The sequence below is a fragment of the Polypterus senegalus genome, chromosome 3, assembly GCF_016835505.1.
Source record: "Polypterus senegalus isolate Bchr_013 chromosome 3, ASM1683550v1, whole genome shotgun sequence".
Lineage (NCBI taxonomy): Eukaryota > Metazoa > Chordata > Cladistia > Polypteriformes > Polypteridae > Polypterus > Polypterus senegalus.
Window position 1 is genome coordinate 41525277 of NC_053156.1, and position 10382 is coordinate 41535658.

Below are 10382 nucleotides of genomic sequence, written 5' to 3' on the forward strand. Positions count from 1 at the left end.
TCTCTACAGGTCCTGACTAGCTTTGTCAAGTTGGATGAAGATGATTAATAGACAGCTATTGTCAGGATTTCCTGGAGATGCTGGATTGAGATCAAGTCGGGCTGTGGCAGGGCCACTCCATGACATTCAAAGAGTTGGTTTTAGCAGCCTCTTTGTGTTTGGCTTTGGGCCTCAGACTGGGCTGACGGTCTACCTTCATACAGGGCAGAGAGCCTAAGTGCGCTGGAGCAGGTTTTCATTTAGGATATCACTATTTTTGTCTTTTCAGCTTTCCCTCAATCACATCTAGTCCTCAAGTTCCTGCTGCTGAAAAACAACCCCACAGTATGTCAACCTCATGATTCATTATTGGAATGATATTGTGCAGGTGATGAGCGGTACCTGCTTTCCTCCACATATAACACTTGAAACCAAGAGTGAACTTTTTTCCTTAGTTCTATTAGAGCAGAGAATCTTGTTTATCATCGTGTGAGAGTCCTTTAGGTGAAAAGTCCATACATGTTTTCATGCAAGTATGTATGAGCTTCTGGACGTTTCTCCCATCTACAAACGGCTTCTATGCAGCTCAGCCAAAGTCCCTATTGGTTTCCTGTTCATCTGCTCTTGCCAAGGCTCTCCTCTCACAATTGCTCAGTTTGTCTGGGAAGACAGCTCTAGAAAAAGTTATAGTTGTTCCAGATTTCTTCCTTTTAAGAATATGAAGGTCACTGTGCTCTTGGGAGCTTGCAACAGTGTGTATATATATAATATATATATACACACACACACACACACACACTGCTCAAAAAAATTAAAGGAACACTTTTTAATGAGAGTATAGCATCAAGTCAATGAAACTTCTGGGATATTAATCTGGTCAGTTAAGTAGCAGAGGGGGTTGTTAATCAGTTTCAGCTGCTGTGGTGTTAATGAAATTAACAACAGATGCACTAGAGGGGCAACAATGAGATGACCCCCAAAACAGGAATGGTTTAACAGGTGGAGGCCACTGACATTTTTCCCTCCTCCTCTTTTCTGACTGTTTCTTCACTAGTTTCACATTTGGCTACGGTCAGTGTCACTACTGGTAGCATGGGGCGATACCTGGACCCTACAGAGGTTGCACAGGTAGTCCAACTTCTCCAGGATGGCACATCAATACGTGTCATTGCCAGAAGGTTTGCTGTGTCTCCCTGCACAGTCTCAAGGGCATGGAGGAGATTCTAGGAGACAAGAAGTTACTCTAGGAGAGCTGGAGAGGGCCATAGAAGGTCCATAGCCCATCAGCAGGACCAGTATCTGCTCCTTTGAGCAAGGAGGAACAGGATGAGCACTGCCAGAGCCCTACAAAATGACCTCCAGCAGGCCACTGGTGTGAATGTCTCTGACCAAACAACCAGAAAGACTTCATGAGGGTGACCCAAGGGCCCCATGTCCTCTAATGGGCCCTGAGCTTACTGCCCAGCAGCATGCAGCTCGATTGGCATTCGCCATAGAATACCAGAATTGGCAGATGCACCACTGGTGCCCTGTGCTTTTTACAGATGAGAGCAGGTTCACCCTGAGCACGTGACAGAAGTGAAAGGGTCTGGAGAAGCCATGGAGAACATTATGCTGCCTGTAACATCATTCAGCATGAGCAGTTTGGTGGTGGGTTAATGATTGTCTGGGGAGGCATATCCATGGAGGGTCACACAGACCGCTACAGGCTTGACAAAGGCACCTTGGCTGCCATTAGGTATCAGGATGAAATCCTTGGACCCATTGTCAGACCCTATGCTGGTACAGTGGCTCCTGGTGCACGACAATTCCTGGCCTCATGTGGTGAGAGTATGCAGGCAGTTCCTGGAGGATGAAGGAATTGATACCATTGACTGGCCACCACACTTTCCTGACCTAAATCCAATAGAACACCTCTGGCACATTATGTTTTGGTCCATCCAATGCCACCAGGTTGCACCTCAGACTGTCCAGGAGCTCAGTGATGCCCTGGTCCAGATCTGGGAGGAGATCCCCCACAACACCATCTGTCATCTCATTAGAAGCATGCACCGATGTTGTCAGGCATGTATACAAGAACACAGGGGCCATACAAAGTGCTGCGTACAATTTTGAGTTGCTGCAATTAAATTTTGGCAAAATGGACTGGCCTGCCACATAATTTTTTCACTTTGATTTTTGGGGCGTTTTTGAATTCAGGGCTCTGTAGGTTGATCATTTTCATTTCCATCAAACGATGTGGCATCCTTTCGTTCCTAACACATTACCCAGTCTATATCAGTATAGATATCCAGGAGGATTTCTTTTTCCCATTGAGATCTGATGTGTTTTCAAAGTGTTCCCTTAATTTTTTTGAGCAGTTATATATATAAAAAGCCTTCCCCAGATCTTTCAACATAATTCTGTCTCTAAGCTCTAAAGGCACTTCCTTTGACATCATGGCTTGATATTTGCTCTGATGCACATCGTTAATATTGAACCTTCTATAGACAGATGTGTGTCTTTCCTAAACAGTTTCATCAATTAAATTGACTAGAGGTGGACTTCAAACAAGGTGTAGAAACATCTCAACAATTATGAATTGAATGGGAATCAACCACCTGAGCCATATTTCAAGTGTCATAGCAATGGGTCTGAATATTTGTGTCAATGTGATACTTTTTAATAAATTTTGTATAAGCTTCTAAAATACTGTTCTTGCTTTGTCATTCTGTGTTATTGGGTGTTGCTTGATGATGAAAAAATGAATTTAAATGATAACATAAGGGTGAAAAATCTCAAAATGTGACAAAAGTAGATACTTTCTGAAGGCACTGAATATCAGTATCAATGTGAGAACCTTACTCCTTAATCTTCCAAGCTGCATGTTATTGTGCTACGTGCTTAAAAAGAGAGAATGCAAGTATGTAAAGATTTCTTGTTTGCTTGAATGATCATTTTATATACCATGTTATGCTCAAGCTGAATGTCTAGGCACAGCCAAGGAGTGGAGGGGGTCTGGTTCAGTGACCTCAGAATCTCGTCTCTGCTATTTGCGGATGATGTGGTTCTTTTGGCTTCATCAGACAGTGACCTCCAGCTCTCACTGGAGCGGTTTGCAGCAGACTGTGAAGCGGTGGGGATGAGAATCAGCACCTCTAAATCTGAGGCCGTGGTTCTCAGCCGGAAAAGAGTGGAATGCTCCCTCCGGGTTGTGAACACATCACTGCCTCAAGTGGAGGAGTTCAAGTATCTTAGGGTCTTGTTAACGAGGGAGGCAAGAATGGAGCGGGAGGTTGACAGATGGATCAGCGAGGCATCCGCAGTAATGCGGAATCTGCAATGGTATATTGTGGTGAAGAGAGAGCTGAGTCAAAAGGCGAGGCTGTTGATATACCAGTCGATTCACATTCCTACCCTCACTTATGGCCACGAGCTTTGGGTAGTGACCGAAAGAGCAAGAGCGCGAGCGCGGATACAAGCGGCCGAAATTAGTTTTCTCCGCAGGGTGGCTGGACTTTCCCTTAGTGATAGGGTGAGGAGTTCAGTTATCCGGGAGTGACTCGGAGTAGAGTCTCTGCTCCTCCGCATTGAGAAGAGTCAGTTGAGGTGGTTTGGGCATCTGGTTAGGATGCCCCCTGGATGCCTCCCTAGGGGGGTGTTCCAGGCATGCCTCACTGGGAGAAGGCCACGGTGCAGAACCAGGACACACTGGAGGGATTATATCTCCCGGCTGGCCTTGGAATGCCTTGGGGTCCTCCCAGAGGAGCTGGAGGAGGTGGCCAGGAAGACGGATGTCTGGGCTTCCCTGCTTAGTCTGCTGCCCCCATGACCCGACCTCGGATAAGCGGTGGATAATGGATGGATGGATGCTGAAGCTTTATAATGCACTGAATAGGCCTCACTTGAAGTACTGTGTGCAGTTTTAGTCTCCAGGCTATAAGAAGGACATAGCAGCGCTACAACAAGTTGAGAGAAGAGCAACTAGGCTGATTCCAGGGGATGGGTTATGAGGAAAGATTAAAAGAGCTGAGCCTTTTCAGTTTAAGTAAAAGAAGATTAAGAGGAGACATGATTGAAGTGTTTAAAATTATGAAGAGAATTAGTCCAGTGGATTGAGAAGGTTATTTTAAAATGAGTTCATCAAGAACATGGGGACACAGTTGGAAACTTGTTGGGGGTAAATTTCGCACAAACATTAGGACGTTTGTCTTTACACAGAGAACAACAGACACATGGAATAAGCTAACAAGTAGTGTGGTAGACAGTAAGCCTTTAGGAACCCATTAAAACTACACTTAATGTTACTTTAGAAGAATTAAATTGGTGGACTGCCCAGGATTGGTTCCTGCCTTGCGCCCTGTGTTGGCTGGGATTGGCTCCAGCAGACCCACGTGACCCTGTGTATGGATTCAACGGGTTGGAAAATGGATGGATGGATGGATAAATGGGTGGAACTGACGATCTTTGTTGGTCTGAATGGCCTGTTCTCATCTAGATTGTTCTAATGGTCTATTGTTAACTTTGTGTTGTTGTACTTTTCTTGGGTGCCAAAGCCAGTGCTAGTTGCTGCCTTACACTTGATGCTACTGACACAGCATTACTCTGTATTGTATTAAAGTGATTTTAAGAGTTGTTATTGCATTCCAACTGAAACTTTCTCATTCAAGTAACATTTATTCAGGCCACAGCCTGTAGGTGAATAATTGGGCATACAATAGAAACTAACAGTGGAAGGGACGCTTCTTCTAATCGGAATCACTAAATGCCCTAATAAGCACATCTTTGCAAAGGAATACTTGGAGGGTAAGTCAAAAAAAGCATATAAATTAATTAATTCATGAATTCATTTTATTCATTGATCTCTAAAAATGAACTGCCCATAAGTTCAACATAACAAAATTAATACAACCATGAAACAAAAATACAATTCACGCTGGTTTCAATGACATTTGACAGACAGTTGGAATTCCTGAAGACAGACTTTGCATCTTTCATTTAGGTGATGGTGGTGATGTTGCAAGAATTAATTGTGTCAGGTTCATTTCTCATACTGCGTAGTTCAGATGAAACCTGCATCTCAAGGACTGATTGAGCTCTTCTTTACACATCTTTAACTTGTGTGCTAGAAAAACAAGATACAAACATTTTACAGTCGATTAACCGAAAGTTTAGGTGGTGCACAATTGAGTCTCCTATAACAATCACATCACTAGTGTCTGCAGGCACGAGGGGGGAGCAGAGAGGGCCGAAGTGGTGACAATAGCTTGTGAAAGTGGTAGTAATCTGGTTCCTGCTTCAATTTCCAATGTTCTCAGGTTCCATCATCATCGTCATTGTATGCACGAGTCGGAATAAAGCTGACTTGGGCCAGGGTGCAAACAACATGACATGGAGAAGAAATAGCTGAATCAATCTTGGACACTTACAATGTCTGGAAGAGGCAGGCTTTCTGATCCCTGAGATGCTTTCACCTGGCAAGGAGCTGTTAGACCGGCATCTCTAGGTGCTCTAATTTTTCCGCAGCAAGCTGAAGCTCACAGTCAGCCATCTTAACTCAATAAACTGAATTCCCACTACTTTTTGTTTGGTCACTAACCTTGCATAGTATACCTTATCAAAATTCTTCTGACAATCAAAATTAATAATATTATATGCACCACTCTGATTGTATTCTTTTGTTGCTTCCTTATAGAATTCCAGTATATTATTGAAGGACAAACCTTCCTATTCTGACCCATGTTGACTGTTCACTAATTCTCCTCTTCTAGACATGTTCTTCTCTAGCTTCTCCTTAATAACTGCTTCCAATGATTTGCTTGTGATGCATGTTAAGCTTGCTTGCCTGGCATTACTTGGATCAGCTTTTTATACAGCAGGATAATATTTGCTAAGCTTTAGGAACTAGAGACGAGCTCCAAAAACAAAGACAGAAAAATTGCTAAAGATTCTTCTATGTGTCTGGAGAAAGCCAATCAGGTAAGGAACAAAGCATTGCTTATACAAGAACTATTTTTATTCCACGAACTATTAATTGTAACTTAATAGATAGGATAAAGCCAAATAATATGTGTTGTGAAGGATTTGTTCTGCCTATTACAAGTTTTTTCCTAAAGGCAGTGCAGAGACTAGGCATGAGTAAAAAAACACCATGTTGCAAGCAATAGAAGTTTCATAAGCAGGTAAAGAACTTTAACCACATGAATTAAAATATCAAATGAATAAGTTGTGTGTGTTTTATTATAGGAGAATAAAAGTTCAAAAAAGAATTCATAATTTTATGTTTTGTGTAGTCTGTTATCGTGTTTCACACACACACACACATTATATATACTGTATATCTTAAAGATAAACGTCTATGTGTGGAAGTGTGTGTGTCTGTCCGGCCCAGAAGTGAGAGGTGGAGACGGGGTATGGGCTCCGACTCCGAAGAAACAGAAAACTCATTTAGCCGCTAATAACACAAGTGGGGTCATTACGTCAGGAAAACGAAACCTCTGAAGAAAGACAAAGTCGCTCAGCCACTAACAGTGGCAAAACGGTATCCCTTTTACTTTTTTTCCCCGCCGCTAATGCACGAGCAATGTGAGCACGTCGGTAAAACAAATCCTCCTAGGAGAGAGATGCCCAGAGTAGTTTCTTTCAATTACCTGACATTGCTACATTTCAGTTTTTTTTCTGACGATTTCAATAGTTTCTAGGACCGCAGGCTTTTTTACGGCACACCAGGTCTGTTAAGAAAAACAGATTTAAAAAGGATATAGGCATGCAGCATTCCAAACTAAGTGACTTAACTCTAGCTTATACTAAGATCTTCCTGGACTGATAACAGGTGACATGACCTCTCTTCAGAGGTCCCTCTGCAGACCTCTTAAGCCAGAAGGTGAGAAATGGACTCAAGTAAGAACAGAGACCTGTAATTCAGGGGATGACAACTAGGATGGAAAGAAGAACTCACCTATTAGAAGATGCTGATTTAGTAACTCTAAGTGACTTTAGTCCAATCAGGAGAAGGTTTAGCCTTGCTTTAAAACCACACGCACCTCATTTCTCAAAAGAGTAGAAAGAGACAGAAGAAAGAGATGAGAGAATGGAGGGAATTGAAAATTAAGAAAGCTTCAGGGATTATCTCTGGGAGGGGGAAATATGCAAAATGACTTTCTGAAACCTGGTATCTGAACCAAGTGGCAAGTTATGAGCCATTCTTCCTTGGTGAGCTGAATCTGACAAATTCTTCTCTTTGTGAGCCTGAAGGTGAGACCCAGTCTGTCAAGCCAAAGCTGCATACCAATTGTCCGATGAGACTGAGAAGCCATCACTTCAAGGAGGGAATTTCAGAATCAAATTTGTTGATCCAGAATAAGTAATGCTCTTTCCCTAAAGAGAAACAGTACACTCCAATGCATGAAGAATCTTCCCTTACATGATATCTTAAAACTATTTATCTGTATCAGGATAAAGTAGAAATACCAGAATTGGCAGATGCACCACTGGTGCCCTGTGCTTTTTACAGATGAGAGCAGGTTCACCCTGAGCACGTGCATCATTCAGCATGAGCAGTTTGGTGGTGGGTTAATGATTGTCTGGGGAGGCATATCCATGGAGGGTCACACAGACCGCTACAGGCTTGACAAAGGCACCTTGGCTGCCATTAGGTATCAGGATGAAATCCTTGGACCCATTGTCAGACCCTATGCTGGTAAAGTGGCTCCTGGTGCACGACAATTCCTGGCCTCATGTGGTGAGAGTATGCAGGCAGTTCCTGGAGGATGAAGGAATTGATACCATTGACTGGCCACCACACTTTCCTGACCTAAATCCAATAGAACACCTCTGGGACATTATGTTTTGGTCCATCCAATGCCACCAGGTTGTACCTCAGACTGTCCAGGAGCTCAGTGATGCCCTGGTCCAGATCTGGGAGGAGATCCCCCACAACACCATCTGTCATCTCATTAGAAGCATACACCGATGTTGTCAGGCATGTATACAAGAACACAGGGGCCATACAAAGTGCTGCGTACAATTTTGAGTTGCTGCAATTAAATTTTGGCAAAATGGACTAGCCTGCCACATAATTTTTTCACTCTGATTTTTGGGGCGTCTTTGAATTCAGGGATCTGTAGGTTGATCATTTTCATTTCCATCAAACGATGTGGCATCCTTTCGTTCCTAACACGTTACCCAGTCTACATCAGTATAGATATTCAGGAGGATTTCTTTTTCCCATTGAGATCTGATGTGTTTTCAAAGTGTTCCTTTAATTTTTTTGAGCAGTTTATATATATAAATAATACTTGTGTTTATCATTAAATTGTATTACTCTGTTACTTAAAATGATTGTGCCAGAGAAAAGTAAGGTAAATATCATAGGAAGCTTGCCAAATTATTTGATTAATTACAGTTATTGCCAAAGGCAAATCTGATAATTAACCAACTTAAATTTTTTTTTTCAAATCCCACATTATTATGGGTGCCTTATCGATTGTTACTCATCAAAATACTCTAATACTTGCATATACTAATCTTCAATTTTCCTTATAAGTAAATTGCATTATTTTGTTCACTGCAACAATAGTGCTTGGGTTATTTGTTGAAAAATAGTCTATTGGCATATCAAATTACAACAGAGAAAGTGAAAGTGTTTAATGTTGACTTCACCAATATATGAACCTCGTTCATAATCTCTATAGGTCTCTTCATATTTCGGCATCCTGTTTGCAAAAAGTGAAACAGAGGTCCTTCACTCAACCTTTATTTATTTGGTGTCCTTAATTGGGCATCTTGGTAATTGTTATAATTGCTTACTAACATTGCTAAAGGCCAAACTGATACTTAAAGAACAAATCAATCATTTAACCCTTTACCTACAACAGGCTGAAGACTCGCTATATTAGTCTAGCATACATTGTTTGGAGCTGCTTATTAGCTGTGCATATAAGTACAAGTATTACAATAATTATGAACCATTACTAACCATCCTCTATTCCATTTCTCTTCTCAGTATCCTGCTGAAGCACTTGGTCTGGAATGTTAAGCAGTCATCACTTGAGGAGATTTTCCTCTTGACTGTCACAATTATTTTAACAACTATAATATTGACTAAAAAAGATTATTTTGCTACAGAAGGAACAGAAGAACCATCAGCATTTAGGAGAAAAACTGAAGGATTGCACAACAAAAAATGAAAATAATTAACATGTTTTGATTGAAAAATTTTTGGATTATTTCATGTGATTTTTATACATTTTTGGGCTTTGGATTTAAAAATAAGAACCATTTTTCTCCATCATGTAACTTTTTTCACAAAATACACTTTAGCTGTCAGTTGTAGATATTTTTTTAAATTGTTTTAGCGCTATGATTGTTTAAATATCAATATTTTATTTTATTATTTAAATATCAATATTTTATTTTAATTACAATTAGTTTAAATCTAATATATGTTTTATTTTATTTGGGCAGCATGATGGTGGTGCTGCTGCCTCGGACAAAGGAGACCAGGGTTTGCATGGCGTTTGCGTGTTCTCTCCATGTCTGTGTGGTTTTCCTCTGAGTACTCCAACTTCCTTCCAAAGACATACGTGTCAGGTGAATTGGTGATCCTACACTGGCCCTAATGTGGGTGTGTGTGTGTGTGTGTGCCCTGTGATGGACTGGTGTCCTGTCCAGAGTTTGATCCCTGCCTTGTGCCCTATGTTACCTGGGATAGGCTTCAGTAGATTCCCGGGACAACGTGGGATTGACAAACACTAGAAATTAAATAGTTTTATTTGAAAATCATGTCAAAATATAGAAGAAAATGACCATCGATGAGTCATAGCAGCAGATAGTATCATGCAAAGTTGTTATAAGCCCATGTGTTTTCTCTATGGGTGTTAAATTTTAATTAAATTTCTTTTCGGTGTTGTACTTCAATTTGATGCGATGGAAACATTCTAATTAATAATTTTTTATCGCCTTCGTGCATTCAAGTGATAACTTATTCACAATGAATTATGTAACAATTTTAAAGATAATACAGCAAGATAGTGTAAACAAACTGTGTTTGTTAAAGTAATTCTTCAGTACTAGTCAATTAATTACTTCTGAATTAAGAAAGTGAATACAAGACGCATAGACTACTAGCATATCGATCCTTACGCTATGACTACAGTTAGCCGTGATATTATAATTAGTTGCAAGTAAGAGCACGACTTTGTCACTTCCCCAAGCATCCTCATTAAACACTGCAAATACCCACCACCTTAAAGATAATCGTGCAATCACTTGAACTGAGTCCTCTGTTAAATCGACATGTTGTCCGTTTCGTTCCGAGGCGTCGCAACTCGCAGCTGATACTCATTTCGAATCACTGCGCGTTGCTCTATCTACGCTAATTACGTACCAAGTGGTCACTTGGCTGCGACTATAAAGGTACTGTT